Source organism: Ranitomeya variabilis, chromosome 4 (genome assembly GCF_051348905.1).
Source record: "Ranitomeya variabilis isolate aRanVar5 chromosome 4, aRanVar5.hap1, whole genome shotgun sequence".
NCBI lineage: Eukaryota > Metazoa > Chordata > Amphibia > Anura > Dendrobatidae > Ranitomeya > Ranitomeya variabilis.
The window spans coordinates 529,262,140-529,277,677 of record NC_135235.1 but is presented as its reverse complement, the minus strand read 5'-3'; the positions used below and the strand labels follow the sequence as shown (position 1 = coordinate 529,277,677).

Genomic DNA, 15,538 nt, shown 5'->3' with positions numbered 1-15,538 from the left:
GGATGGAGTGTGTGTGGGGGGGGGGGTTCTGATAAAAGACATCTCTCCAAGACAACAGCCCGAATATTCAATCTATGCAACACGTATGAGTTGTGCTGAATATTTGAGAAGCTCTGCTCATCATGGAGGTTAAACACCTGTTTATTAGATACGGTTATTTGTCCTAGGTTCATATTTACATAGCTTCTAATTATCGCAATCAGCGCTAAATCTGAAGCCTATAAAAAGGTTTGCAAATATCATTCACACTTACGGAAGTAAATATGTCTAGAGATTCTCACAACTATGGTGTAACTATTGAGGGTAAAGAGGTAACAGTCACACCTGAGCTCTGATGCCTGAGGGGGCTCCTTATAAGAGGATACCCAAATACCACATGGTAGGTAGGGTAGTCCATTACAGAATTTGTATTGGGACAAAGTAGTTTCAGGTTGCACATCTGTACAGAACTGGAAACCTGTGAGGTCATGGGCCAGTAATACCATAGATCAGTGGTCCCCAACCTATCTCACCTAGAGAGCCGCACTGAGCTCTGAGAGATGCTCTCAAGCCACATCCAATGTTTCCCCACACACAGTAATGAGACGCAGAGCCCTCATTACCCTTATATTGACATCTTAAGCTTTCCCACACAAAGCACACCGTGACTTTGTGCCCCCTCCCTTATAGGCAGTATACTTACAACCAGGGGATCCCACGTTACCCCTGTCCAGTGTACCATATTTATCCCTGCCTCACAAAATATGCGCAACAAGCCACTCTCTTCTGTGTGGGTCTACTCAAAAAAAGTCTCCTCTGGCAACCTGCTCTTCATAGCTGTTTGTTAGACCTGGTACTAAAGCACCAAGCTGGCAGGTAACTGCAAGCCATGGGCACGCGAGCCACATGTGGCTCCCAAGCCCAGGTTTGCCCCCCGCCATAAATGAACAAGTTGACGTTGATTCTCTATCAGATATGAGTTATCAATATTCATTTTAGTTGTTCATTATTTAGCCAGAAGACCATACATAGGTCATAGATTCTTAGTTTACAAATATCCAACATGCCGTCATCTTCTTGTCAAAGATTGTGTCCAAATTTGGTCAGTGATCTGAGTTCTCCATTTCAACAGAGCTTTATTCGTTCATCTAAACTCCTCTAACTGGGTTATAATTAAAGGGGCGATCCAGTGAAAACAAGTTATCATTTATCCATACGATAAGTGATAACTTATATGTGCGTGTCCGACTGCTGGGATTCACGCCAATCGGCACTTTTTCCCCCATAAGATTGGAGCGTCAGTGCACATGCTCAACCATGCTCTATCGGGCTTGTGCTCCAGCAACCCCATTGAGGATAAACAAAGTGGTGTTTGGGCATCTATCCTGAACCAGTGCTCAGACCCCCACGATCAATAAGTTATCACCTAGCCCCTTTAGAAGATTGATTAACATGCTAATGAAAGACCCACTTACACATTAGATATCTTCTGGCAGAACTGTTGGCTTTCTCATTCCTGTGTGTACCACGAAGGAGCTGCTGACAGACTCCCCTCAGCTTATCTTTACTCAGGACAAAAGGATCGGCCATTCAAATTCAGTAGGCCGGATCCATCTCATCACCTGTTGGGGAGAGTTGGGAAGCCTCCATAAACATCAGACTATCTATTGATGCTGCCGAAATTGGCAGGTTCAGCTGACATTTATCTATTATGAATAAGGGTTGTAAGTAGTGATGAGCGAGTGTACTCAGTACTCGATATTTCCCGAGCACGCTCGGGTGTCCTCCGAGTATTTGGACTCGGAGATTTAGTTTTCAGCGCCTCAGCTGAATGATTTACATCTGTTAGCCAGCTTGATTATATGTGGGGATTCCCTAGGAACCAGGCAACCCCCACAAGTACTTATGCTGGCTAACAGATGTAAATCATTCAGCTGCGGCGCTGAAAACAAAATCTCCGAGTACTTACAAATACTCGGAGGACACCCGAGCGTGCTCGGGAAATCTCGAGTACGGAGTATACTCGCTCATCACTAGTTTTAAGGTATCAGACCTGTATAAAAATATGCAATGCTCCAACATACTACTGAGCCATAAGCACTCCATATGCTTCTATAGTATCGTCCTCCATGGTACCTTCTTATGGGGAAATTCTTGAATTCAATGACTTATACCATAAATTATTGTTGAAACTTTTGTTGAATTCTTTCTTTCCTTTGCTTGTTTTTTTTTTTAAAGTACAGGTACATTAGGGGTACAGGGACACATTAACATCTACGGATGTCATATTAAGAGTCTTCAAATGGGAAGCTTACATAATAAGTCCATGGACATCAGACTTAAATGGGTTGTCCATGCTTTGGGTATAAGTCTGCAGGCACTCTGACTACTAAACATTCCTCTTGTGCTGTAGCAAGCCTGATTGACTACAAGTTGTTTTACTTTTCCCTAAAGACATAATAAGTAATGGGGAAATTACTGTTTATTCATATTTAAACTTAAAAAAAAAATAATGCAAGTACTCTCATTGGCGGACACAGACAGAAAAGGGCCCCTGTGCAAGAACAACATATGGGCCCTTTGCAGCCCAAGAGCTCCTAAAATGCAAAATTGCACTTGCCTTGGAGGTAGAAGGGTCCCTTACCTCTTGAGCCATGGGGCGGATGATTGAACCAATGATATGTCCGCCCCTGACTACTCTCATTATGAGGAGTAAGGATTTTCCCCTCACACAGAATCTAGTAGATCTACTTGTATTCTTTACAACTCAGAAGATCTCTTGTATTTTCACTTTACATCTGTGATCTTTGGCTCACAGTATCACCGTATCTGGCACACAGTATCATTTCTGGATTAGCAGATTTTCCTGGCTCCGATGTCCTGAGATGACACTTCCTGTCTAAAAGAAAAAAAAAAGAAAAGTAAAGCCAAATATATTCAGAAACATTTTCTGAGATACTGAAGAATAGGTTGAGACATTTAGGTCAGTAAGTTGTCCCATATTATTATTATTATTATTATTATTATTATTATTATGCTTTTGCCATCATATTCTGCAGCACTTTGCATACATAATCACCGCTGTCCTCAGTGGGGATCACAATCTAAATTCCATATCAGTATGTTTTTGAAATATTTCAGGAAAGGTTGAATTCATGGACAATAGTTTGAGTTTTTCAGTACTCAAGGAAATACCTTTTAAAGTAGTTAAGGTGCATTACCAGACACAGCCGATAGAGAAGAGTGGTGCTGTTTCTGGAAAAATAAAAAGTTGACCCTTTAAAAAAAAAAATTCCATTGTAACCCTTTTACTATCTCACTGGCAGAATTTGTCCTTAAACTTTCTAAAGCTATGCATGCATCAGACTTTTCCTGACTGATTTTGTAATTTGTGGTAAGAATAAAGCAATCATGGTTGCTATTGGGATTCTTCAACTAATATTCCATTTAAAGGGTTTGCATTCAAAAGTATTTTGTTTAACTGTACAGTTGTGTGAAAAGTGTTTGCCCCCTTCCTAGTTTACTATTCTTTTGCATGTTTGTCACATTTAAATATTTCAGATCAGCAAACAAATTTAAAAATTAGATAAAGATGACACAAATAAACACAAAATGCAGTTTTAAAATGAAGGTCTTTATTATGAAGGGAAAAAGAAATCCAAGCTAAATCTAAGCTTTCACTTAGGTAGGAAAAAAGGATCATTCCCGCGCTGTCGCAAGAAGAATTCCAAAAATGGTAGAGGTTTCAACGTGGTTTATTCTACGCGTTTCAGGGTTCAGGTGACCCCTTCATCAAGACATACCACAAATATTGTACAAGAGTCATAGGTATATAGGGTTTAAGTGCACGTCAGCATTTGGAAGCGACGCCCAATGGATCAGATGACACCCAGTGTCAAAGTTCAGACTCATCAGAAAGTTCACATAACAAGATTAAAAATCATTAGAGAAATACAAATTGATATCTTACACATTTAGCCTTATTTTTGTTTGTAGGATAACAAAATTGAAAAGGGAGAAAAAAAAAAAGAAAAGCGGTCTCTCTGAGAGTGGAACCGAACTCACATTGGAAAAATGAAATAAATTCAGAGGTGAAGGCATTTACTTTGAGCTACTAAGCTGGAAGGATGGACTCTTGGAGAACACACATTGCCAGTGTTGAACCATAGTTAAAATACTTTTTTATTAATAAATATTAAAATATTTTTTTTATTAAAAGTGGAAATGTGTTTGTCAAATTATTTGGGAGTATGTTATACCACAAAAATAAGTTTTCTTAAATGAAAAGGGGAAAGAATATAATTGAAACAACCTAATAATTAAGAAACGGGGAGTTAAAACGCTGGAGCATACACCAAATGAGGATCTGCTCCAGAAAATGAAAAACAATTAAAAAAGAGTTTATAGGATCCTGAATAAACTCATAATGTGAGAGCGCAAACAAACAGCTTCACCGTGCTGCAGAGAAACAACTTCAAAGCCAGAAGACATCCTGAGCTGAGGAAACTTCTATACGAAGCTCAGGATGTCTTCTGGTTCTTATTGTGTCAATTATATTCTTTCCCCTTTTCATTTAAGAAAACTTCTTTTTGTGGTATAACATACTCCCAAATAATTTGACAAACACATTTCCACTTTAGATAAAAAAAAATATTTTAATATTTATTAATAAAAAAATATTTTAACTATGGTTCAACACTGGCAATCTGTGTTCTCTAAGAGTCCATCCTACCAGCTCAGTAGCTCAAAGCAGAGGCGTAGCTAGGGTTTTGGTTCAGGGGGGGTGAAGCTTCTGAGTGGGCCCCTAACCAGGTAACCTTGATTACAATTCGGTGACGCGCCATAATAGTGGAGGAGAGCCTCAGCAGATGACCGCGCTGTTACTGAAGATAATCTCTATATAACAACCAACATGGATATTACCGCCATATGGTCAGTGGGAGATACCAGTCCTACAGAACATGTAAGAGATCACAGCACAGTTACAGATAATGACTTACCGCTGACGTTCTTTCTGATGAAATCGTTCATTTTTTCCGTCTTTTCCATCTGGCCCAGACCGACATGACAACTTCTTCCAGCCACGACTTGTCTGCAGAGATTACAACAAAGACACGTTTCACTTCTCACATTCCAGCCCCATCACCATCTATTCCCAACCTGCACAAACTCCTCATCCTGCTGATACCCCAATACTGAGCCACTGCTGCCGTATGTGTCCCTATTACTGCACCTGATACCCCGATACTGAGCCGCTGCTGCCGTATGTGTCCCTATTACTGCACCTGATACCCCGATACTGAGCTGCTGCTGCCGTATGTCTCCCTATTACTGAACCTGATACTCCAATACTGAGCCTCTGCTGCCGTATGTGACCCTATTACTGTACCTGCTGTGTAAATTCTAAAGCACCCCTCTATAATATAGTAATGCCGGGTGCAAGTGCCATAGAAAACAGTGCTCATATTTTGCCCCCTAGAAAGTTATATTGCCCTGTGTGCCCCTTTGATAGTCACAGTAACCCGAGTTCCCCTATAACAATAAGTGCTCACTTTACATTTAATAATGTCCCGAGTCTCCCCCTGTACAGCTCCTCTATACACAGTATGATGCCCCCTCACTGTATAGTACCACCCACAAAGTATACTGACCCCTTAGTAGACTCCAAACTGTTTATGGCTCCAACACTGTATGATGGCCCCTTCACTGTAATCCCCACACTGTATGATGGCCCCATAGATAACCTCCATATAGTATAATGTGCCAGATAGTCCTCAATATAGTACAAGACAGTACCCCTATAGGCAGACCCTGTAGCATAAGACAGCACCACTATAGGCAGACCCTGTAGTATGAGGCAGCACCCCCCATAGGCAGATCCTGTAGTATAAAGCAGCACCCCCCATAGGCAGATCCTGTAGTATAAGGCAGCACCCCCCTCATAGGCAGATCCTGTAGTATAAGACAGCACCCCCCCATAGACAGATCCTGTAGTGTATAAGGCAGCACCCCCATAGGCAGATCCTGTAGTATAAGGCAGCACCCCCCTCATAGGCAAATCCTGTAGTGTATATGGCAGCACCCCATAGGCAGATCCTGTAGTGTATAAGGCAGCACCCCCCCATAGCCAGATCCTGTAGTGTATAAGGCAGCACCCCCCATAGGCAGATCCTGTAGTATAAGGCAGCACCCCCCCCTCATAGGCAGATCCTGTAGTGTATACGGCAGCACCCCCATAGGCAGATCCTGTAGTGTATAAGGCAGCAACCCCCCATAGGCAGATCCTGAGTGTATAAGGCAGCCCCCTCCATACGCAGATCCTGTAGTGTATAAGGCAGCCCCCCATAGGCAGATCCTGTAGTATAAGACAGCACCCCCATAGGCAGATCATGTAGTGTATAAGGCAGCACCCCTCATAGGCAGATCCTGTAGTATAAGGCAGCACCCCCCTCACAGGCAGATCCTGTAGTGTATAAGGCAGCAACCCCCATAGGCAGATCCTGTAGTGTATAAGGCAGCAACCCCCCATAGGCAGATCCTGTAGTGTATAAGGCAGCCCCCTCCATACGCAGATCCTGTAGTGTATAAGGCAGCCCCCCATAGGCAGATCCTGTAGTATAAGACAGCACCCCCATAGGCAGATCATGTAGTGTATAAGGCAGCACCCCTCATAGGCAGATCCTGTAGTATAAGGCAGCACCCCCCTCACAGGCAGATCCTGTAGTGTATAAGGCAGCAACCCCCATAGGCAGATCCTGTAGTGTATAAGGCAGCCCCCTCCATACGCAGATCCTGTAGTGTATAAGGCAGCCCCCCAGGCAGATCCTGTAGTATATAAGGCAGCACCCCCATAGGCAGATCCTGTAGCGTATAAGGCAGCAACCCCCTATAGGCAGATCCTGTAGTGTATAAGGCAGCCCCCTTCATACGCAGATCCTGTAGTGTATAAGGCAGCCCCCCATAGGCAGATCCTGTTGTATAAGACAGCACCCCCCATAGGCAGATCCTGTAGTGTATAAGGCAGCACCCCCATAGGCAGATCCTGTAGTATAAGGCAGCACCCCCCTCACAGGCAGATCCTGTAGTGTATACGACAGCACCCCCATAGGCAGATCCTGTAGTGTATAAGGCAGCAACCCCATAGGCAGATCCTGTAGTGTATAAGGCAGACCCCTCCATACGCAGATCCTGTAGTGTATAAGGCAGCCCCCCATAGGCAGATCCTGTAGTGTAAAAGGCAGCCCCCCAGGCAGATCCTGTAGTATATAAGGCAGCACCCCCCATAGGCAGATCCTGTAGAGTATAAGGCAGCACCCCCCATAGGCAGATACTGTAGTGTGTAAGGCAGAACTCCCCCCATAGGCAGATCCTGTAGTGTATAAGGCAGCACTCCCCCTTAGGCAGATCCTGTAGTGTATAAGGCAGCACCCCCCATAGGCAGATCCTGTAGTGTATAAAGTAGCACCCCATAGGCAAATCCTGTGGTGTATTAGGCAGCACCCCGACATAGGCAGATCCTGTAGTGTATAAGGCAGCAGCCCCCATAGGCAGATCCTGTAGTGTATAAGGCAGCTCCCATAAAAAAAAACACAATAAATAAATAATCACCTCTATTCCTCCTTGTTCCAGCGGTGCTCCCTGCTCCCGCTCTTGCCCTGACAGCGGGCGCCAGGCGGTGACGTCATCGCGCCCGCTGTCAGTGTCGGTGTCTGCAACATCAGTCGCTGACAGGGGAATGATGGGAGAAGGAGCGCAGCGCTCCTTCCCTCATCAATGCGGTGAGCTGTATCGGCTAGATGCCGGTACAGCTCACCATGTGATGATGGGTGAAGGGCCCACTGCTGGCACTTGGCCCCCCGTCTGCTCTGGGGCCCCATAGCGGCAGAGCAGGGAGATTGATTCTCCCTGCTCTGACGCAGAATGTAACTATCGGCGTCGCTTCCAAATGCTGACGTGCACTTAAACCCTGTATACCTATGACTCTTCTCTTGTACAATATTTGTGGTATGTCCTGATGAAGGGATCACCTGAACCCTGAAACTCGTAGAATAAACCACGTTGAAACCTCTACAATTTTTGGAATTCTTCTTGCGGCATTGCGGGGATGATCCTTTTTTCCTACCTAAGTGTATGTTTCAATCAGGTCTTGCACTGACCTGTGGATCTGCAGCAGCCACCATTAATATATGTCCTTTCTTCACTCTCACCAAGTGAGTAGTTCTCTTGGTGGGCAACTCTGTGTAATGTTTGATAAGACCCTATTTGCTCTTTTGTGTCTCCCTCTTTTCTCTGAATTTCTAAAGCTTTGTGACTCTAGAAAACCACAGTTAGAGCTATTATCCACAAATGGCAAAAACATGGAACCTTCCCAGGAGTGGCCAGCTGACCAAAATTGCCTCAAGAGCGTAGCGACAACTCATCCAAGAGGTCACATAAGAGACCACAACAACATCCAAAGAACTGCAGGTCTCACTTGCGTCAGTTAAGGTCAGTGTTCATGACTCCACCATAAGAAAGAGACTGAGCAAAAATGGCCTGCATGGCAGAGTTCCAAGACAAAAACCACTGCTGAGCAATAAGAACATAAAGGCTCGTATCAGTTTTGCCAGAAAACATCTTGATAATCCCCAAGACTTTTGGGAGAAAACTGTGTGGACTAACGATACAAAAGTTGAACTTTTTGGAAGGTGTATGTCCCATTACAGCTGGCGTAGAAGTAACACATCATTTCAAAAAAGGAACATCATACTAACAGTAAAATATGGTGGTGGTAGTGTGATGGTCTGGAGCTGTTTTGCTGCTTCAGGACCTAGAAAACTGGCTGTGGTAAATAGAACCATGAATTTTGCGGTCTACTAACAAATTCTGAAAGAGAATGTCCAGCCATCTGTTTGTGATCGTATGCTGAAGCGCACCTGGGTTATGCAGCAGGACACGCACTGAGAGGATTCTCTGGTCCCGGCACTGGGAGCGGCGGACGCATGACCACAAGTATGTGATTGCATAAATGCAGCTAACTAGATGTACGCAGTCTCACTCAGTGCAAGTGTATTGAGCAAGGGTAGACACGTCTAGTTGGAATGCAAAAAGAAAGCACAGCAGCACTTTATAAGGGCCAAAGTGTATGTAAACACTGAATACATGAGATCTGAAATGTATTATTGCTATACAAAATGTACTTACAAAAATGAACTTACAAAAATGAAGGTTCTTAGCGCATAAATTGGCCAATTCATGTGTGCCCATCAACCACAGCACAGTGACACTTCAGATCTGATGTATTCAGTGTTTGCATATACTGCGACACTTATAGTGCTGCTGTGCCCTTTCTTTTTGCATATTGTGCAGTCATTGCAGCTTGCACCTATTCGCATTGTATAGAGGTGCTGGTCAGGTTTTTGATTTCTCACGTCTAGCCGGAATGGGACCCGAAATGTGTAAATTGCATACATGTGGTCTTCTGCCTGCCGTTCCCGACACAGCAGTGGAGAATCCTCACAGTGCGTGTAGTGCGTGTGCTGTGAGGATTCACTAGTCTTGTGACCTAAGGCAGGACAAACCTATAAACACTGCTTCAGGTCAACATAGCCATAAAGATTTGGTGATAATCAGGTGATAATTCTGATGACAGAACATACAAACGCTCGATTATTGGTCTAATCACCAGGATTAGCTAAATTACCACTGTGCCTATGGCCTATATCATACTATTATTTCTATTGATTGTGCTCCTCAAGCTATATCTGAACATTATTGGTACATGATATCCAGATGCATTTATTACAGTTTTCATTGAATTGTGTCTTGTAAAGCCGTTTTAATGTGCGACAACAGGAACCAATGTGATTAAATGCATCAGTGCTGTAGAATTGAAGCCGCTGTATTGTACAATGTTAAATGCAGCGTTCCTTCGTTCCCAATTGTTAACATATTCTTTGATGTATTAACAATGGAAGATCTCATTAAAAATGAATCGGCGTGAACAAGTCCGCAGGGATGGGTTGTACTAACATTTGCATGGCAAGTGACCACACAACACACTATCTTTGCTCCTACCAGTGGGCTCTTATGGGAAATGCTACACCTGCAACACGCATGCCTATGAGTAAGGACTTAAAGTCCGAAATGCGTCATGCGTGCGGGGGATGTTTTCCCCTTGAGACTCTATGATATGTATGTTTTTAACTTTTTGCAAACAATGGATGAAATAAAAGACAAAACTTGAATTTTTATGGAAACCACACTGCTCTCTGTGCGGTGGCGTCATACTAACTTCTCCCCCTCCCAGCTATAACAGTAGCCCGTGCATTCAGTCTTCGGCTCCTCCATACAGCAGCAGTGTGATGTGGTCAGTAGTGTGATCACCTCATCATGTCACGTCAGGGTGGGGAGCTGATGAGGAGCGCTCTTCTGCCTCTGTGTCAGCGCTCATGTGTTCCAATGTATTCATGGCTGAAAAACACAAATGCAATTGAATAAAGGAAGACAGGAACCGGCATCTATCGGGTCTCCGAAGGCCACCAGAAATCCTTTCGCGAGCCACATGTTGTGCAGGCTTGGGCTAGATATTAGCTTTTTCTCATTCTCTCTCTTTTTCTTATTCCTCTCTAGTTACACACAAACCCAACGATTAAGTAGAAATACCATGATGGATTTATAGCATGAAAATCCAATCCATGAAGCTTCTTCCTCTTTGTTATTTCAACATAAGAGAAAAGTGATAACAGATGTTACATGGAACACACAAGATTTATGTAAGCTGATAGCCCTGATGAACAAGCTAATGTAGTACCCCTGCACATAGCAATACTGTGCCACCCCTGCACATAGCAATACTGTGCCACCCCTGCACATAGCAATACTGTGCCACCCCTGCACACAGCAATACTGGGCCACCCCTGCACAGAGCAATATTGTGCCACCCCTGCACATAGCAATACTGTGCCCCCCTGCACAGAGCAATACTGTGCCACCCCTGCACACAGCAATACTGGGCCACCCCTGCACACAGCAATACTGTGCCACCCCTGCACATAGCAATACTGTGCCATCCCTGCACACAGCAATACTGTGCCACCCCTGCACATAGCAATACTGGGCCACCCCTGCACACAGCAATACTGTGCCACCCCTGCACATAGCAATACTGGGCCACCCCTGCACAGAGCAATAATGTGCCACCCCTGCACACAGCAATACTGGGCCACCCCTGCACACAGCAATACTGTGCCACTCCTGCACATAGCAATACTGTGCCATCCCTGCACACAGCAATACTGGGCCACCCCTGCACACAGCAATACTGTGACACCCCTGCACATAGCAATCCTGGGCCACCCCTGCACACAGCAATACTGGGCCACCCCTGCACATAGCAATACTGTGCCATCCCTGCACACAGCAATACTGGGCCACCCCTGCACACAGCAATACTGGGCCATCCCTGCACAGAGCAATACTGTGCCACCCCTGCACAGAGCAATACTGTGCCACCCCTGCACATAGCAATACTGGGCCCCCCCTGCACATGGCAATACTAGGCCACCCCTGCACAGAGCAATAATGTGCCACCCCTGCACACAGCAATACTGGGCCACCCCTGCACACAGAAATACTGGGCCATCCCTGCACACAGAAATACTGGGCCATCCCTGCACACAGCAATACTGAGCCACCCCTGCACACAGCAATACTGGGCCATCCCTGCACACAGCAATACTGTGCCACCCCTGCATACAGCAATACTGTGCCATCCCTGCACAGAGCAATACTGTGCCACCCCTGCACAGAGCAATACTGTGTCACCCCTGCACATAGCAATACTGTGCCACCCCTGCACATAGCAATACTGTGCCACCCCTGCACACAGCAATACTGGGCCACCCCTGCACACAGCAATACTGTGCCACCCCTGCACAGAGCAATACTGTGCCACCCCTGCACATAGCAATACTGGGCCACCCCTGCACACAGCAATACTGGGCCACCCCTGCACACAGCAATACTGTGCCACCCCTGCACACAGCAATACTGTGCCACCCCTGCACACAGCAATATCGGGTCACCCCTGCACACAGCAATACTGTGCCACCCCTGCACATAGCAATACTGTGCTACCCCTGCACACAGCAATACTGGGCCACCCCTGCACATAGCAATACTGGGCCACCCCTGCACATAGCAATACTGTGCCACCCCTGCACATAGCAATACTGGGCCACCCCTGCACATAGCAATACTGGGCCACCCCTGCACAGAGCAATAATGTGCCACCCCTGCACATAGCAATACTGGGCCACCCCTGCACATAGCAACTGGGCCACCCCTGCACACAGCAATACTGGGCCACCCCTGCACACAGCAATACTGGGCCACCCCTGCACACAGCAATACTGGGCCACCCCTGCACAGAGCAATAATGGGCCACCCTTGCACACAGCAACACTGGGCCACCCCTGCACACAGCAATACTGGGCCACCCCTGCACACAGCAATACTGGGCCACCCCTGCACACAGCAATACTGGGCCACCCCTGCACACAGCAACACTGGGCCACCCCTGCACAGAGCAATAATGTGCCACCCCTGCACACAGCAATACTGGGCCACCCCTGCACACAGCAATACTGGGCCACCCCTGCACACAGCAATACTGGGCCACCCCTGCACACAGCAATACTGGGCCACCCCTGCACACAGCAATACTGGGCCACCCCTGCACACAGCAATACTGTGCCATCCCTGCACATAGCAATACTGGGCCACCCCTGCACACAGCAATACTGGGCCACCCCTGCACACAGCAATACTGGGCTACCCCTGCACACAGCAATACTGGGCCACCCCTGCACACAGCAATACTGGGCCACCCCTGCACACAGCAATACTGGGCCACCCCTGCACACAGCAATACTGGGCCACCCCTGCACAGAGCAATAATGTGCCACCCCTGCACATAGCAATACTGGGCCACCCCTGCACACAGCAATACTGGGCCACCCCTGCACACAGCAATACTGGGCCACCCCTGCACACAGCAACACTGGGCCACCCCTGCACAGAGCAATAATGTGCCACCCCTGCACACAGCAATACTGGGCCACCCCTGCACACAGCAATACTGTGCCACCCCTGCACATAGCAATACTGGGCCACCCCTGCACACAGCAATACAGGGCCACCCCTGCACAGAGCAATACTGTGCCAACCCTGCACATGGCAATACTAGGCCACCCCTGCACAGAGCAATAATGTGCAACCCCTGCACACAGCAATACTGGGCCACCCCTGCACACAGCAATACTGGGCCACCCCTGCACACAGCAATACTGGGCTACCCCTGCACACAGCAATACTGGGCCACCCCTGCACACAGCAATACTGTGCCATCCCTGCACATAGCAATACTGGGCCACCCCTGCACACAGCAATACTGGGCCACCCCTGCACAGAGCAATACTGTGCCAACCCTGCACATGGCAATACTAGGCCACCCCTGCACAGAGCAATAATGTGCAACCCCTGCACACAGCAATACTGGGCCACCCCTGCACACAGCAATACTGTGCCATCCCTGCACATAGCAATACTGGGCCACCCCTGCACATAGCAATACTGTGCCACCCCTGCACACAGCAATAATGGGCCACCCCTGCACACAGCAATACTGAGCCACCCCTGCACACAGCAATACTGTGCCACCCCTGCACACAGCAATACTGGGCCACCCCTGCACACAGCAATACTGGGCCACCCCTGCACATAGCAATACTGTGCCATCCCTGCACACAGAAATACTGGGCCACCCCTGCACACAGCAATACTGTGCCATCCCTGCACAGAGCAATACTGTGCCACCCCTGCACATAGCAATACTGGGCCACCCCTGCACACAGCAATACTGGGCCACCCCTGCACCCAGCAATACTGTGCCACCCCTGCACATATCAATACTGTGCCATCCCTGCACACAGCAATACTGTGCCACCCCTGCACATAGCAATACTGTGCCATCCCTGCACACAGCAATACTGGGCCACCCCTGCACACAGCAATACTGTGCCACCCCTGCACAGAGCAATACTGGGCCACCCCTGCACACAGCAATACTGTGCCACCCCTGCACACAGCAATACTGGGCCACCCCTGCACACAGCAATACTGGGCCACCCCTGCACATAGCAATACTGTGCCACCCCTGCACACAGCAATACTGGGCCACCCCTGCACACAGCAATACTGTGCCACCCCTGCACACAGCAATACTGGGCCACCCCTGCACATAGCAATACTGGGCCACCCCTGCACATAGCAATACTGTGCCATCCCTGCACACAGCAATACTGGGCCACCCCTGCACACAGCAATACTGGGCCACCCCTGCACATAGCAATACTGGGCCACCCCTGCACAGAGCAATACTGTGCCACCCCTGCACATAGCAATACTGTGCCACCCCTGCACATAGCAATACTGGGCCACCCCTGCACATAGCAATACTGGGCCACCCTTGCACATAGCAATACTGGGCCACCCCTGCACATAGCAATACTGTGCCATCCCTGCACATAGCAATACTGTGCCACCCCTGCACATAGCAATACTGGGCCACCCCTGCACATAGCAATACTGGGCCACCCTTGCACATAGCAATACTGGGCCACCCCTGCACATAGCAATACTGTGCCATCCCTGCACATAGCAATACTGTGCCACCCCTGCACATAGCAATACTGGGCCACCCCTGCACATAGCAATACTGTGCCACCCCTGCACATAGCAATACTGGGCCACCCCTGCACACAGCAATACTGTGCCACCCCTGCACACAGCAATACTAGGCCACCCCTGCACATAGCAATACTAGGCCACCCCTGCACAGAGCAATAATGTGCCACTCCTGCACACAGCAATACTGGGCCACCCCTGCACACAGCAATACTGGGCCATCCCTGCACATAGCAATACTGGGCCACCCCTGCACACAGCAATACTGGGCCACCCCTGCACACAGCAATACTGGGCTACCCCTGCACACAGCAATACTGGGCCACCCCTGCACACAGCAATACTGTGCTATCCCTGCACATAGCAATACTGGGCCACCCCTGCACACAGCAATACTGGGCCACCCCTGCACAGAGCAATACTGTGCCACCCCTGCACAAAGCAATACTAGGCCACCCCTGCACAGAGCAATACTTTGCCACCCCTGCACATAGCAATACTGGGCCACCCCTGCACATATCAATACTGTGCCACCCCTGCACATAGCAATACTGTGCCCCCCTGCACAGAGCAATACTGGGCCACCCCTGCACATATCAATACTGTGCCACCCCTGCACATAGCAATACTGGGCCACCCCTGCACACAGCAATACTGGGCCACCCCTGCACACAGCAATACTGTGCCACCCCTGCACATAGCAATACTGTGCCTTCCCTGCACACAGCAATACTGGGCCACCCCTGCACACAGCAATACTGTGCCACCCCTGCACACAGCAATACTGGGCCACCCCTGCACACAGCAATACTGGGCCACCCCTGCACATAGC

At 47.9% G+C, this 15,538-nt stretch overlaps 1 long non-coding RNA gene across 3 annotated transcripts in view; it reads left to right on the top strand.

Annotated features, from left to right (window-relative positions):
• The window catches only part of LOC143765550 (uncharacterized), a 116,492-nt gene that overhangs the window by 54,328 nt on the left and 46,626 nt on the right, over positions 1-15,538 (top strand). For 2 of the 3 annotated variants that reach the window (XR_013213415.1, XR_013213416.1), the window contains exon 1: positions 8,326-8,466. The exons of the other annotated variant lie outside the window; for it this stretch is intronic. This is a non-coding gene — a long non-coding RNA (uncharacterized LOC143765550). Of the gene's footprint in view, positions 1-8,325; positions 8,467-15,538 lie in introns of those variants that run through there. 3 annotated transcript variants of the gene reach the window in all.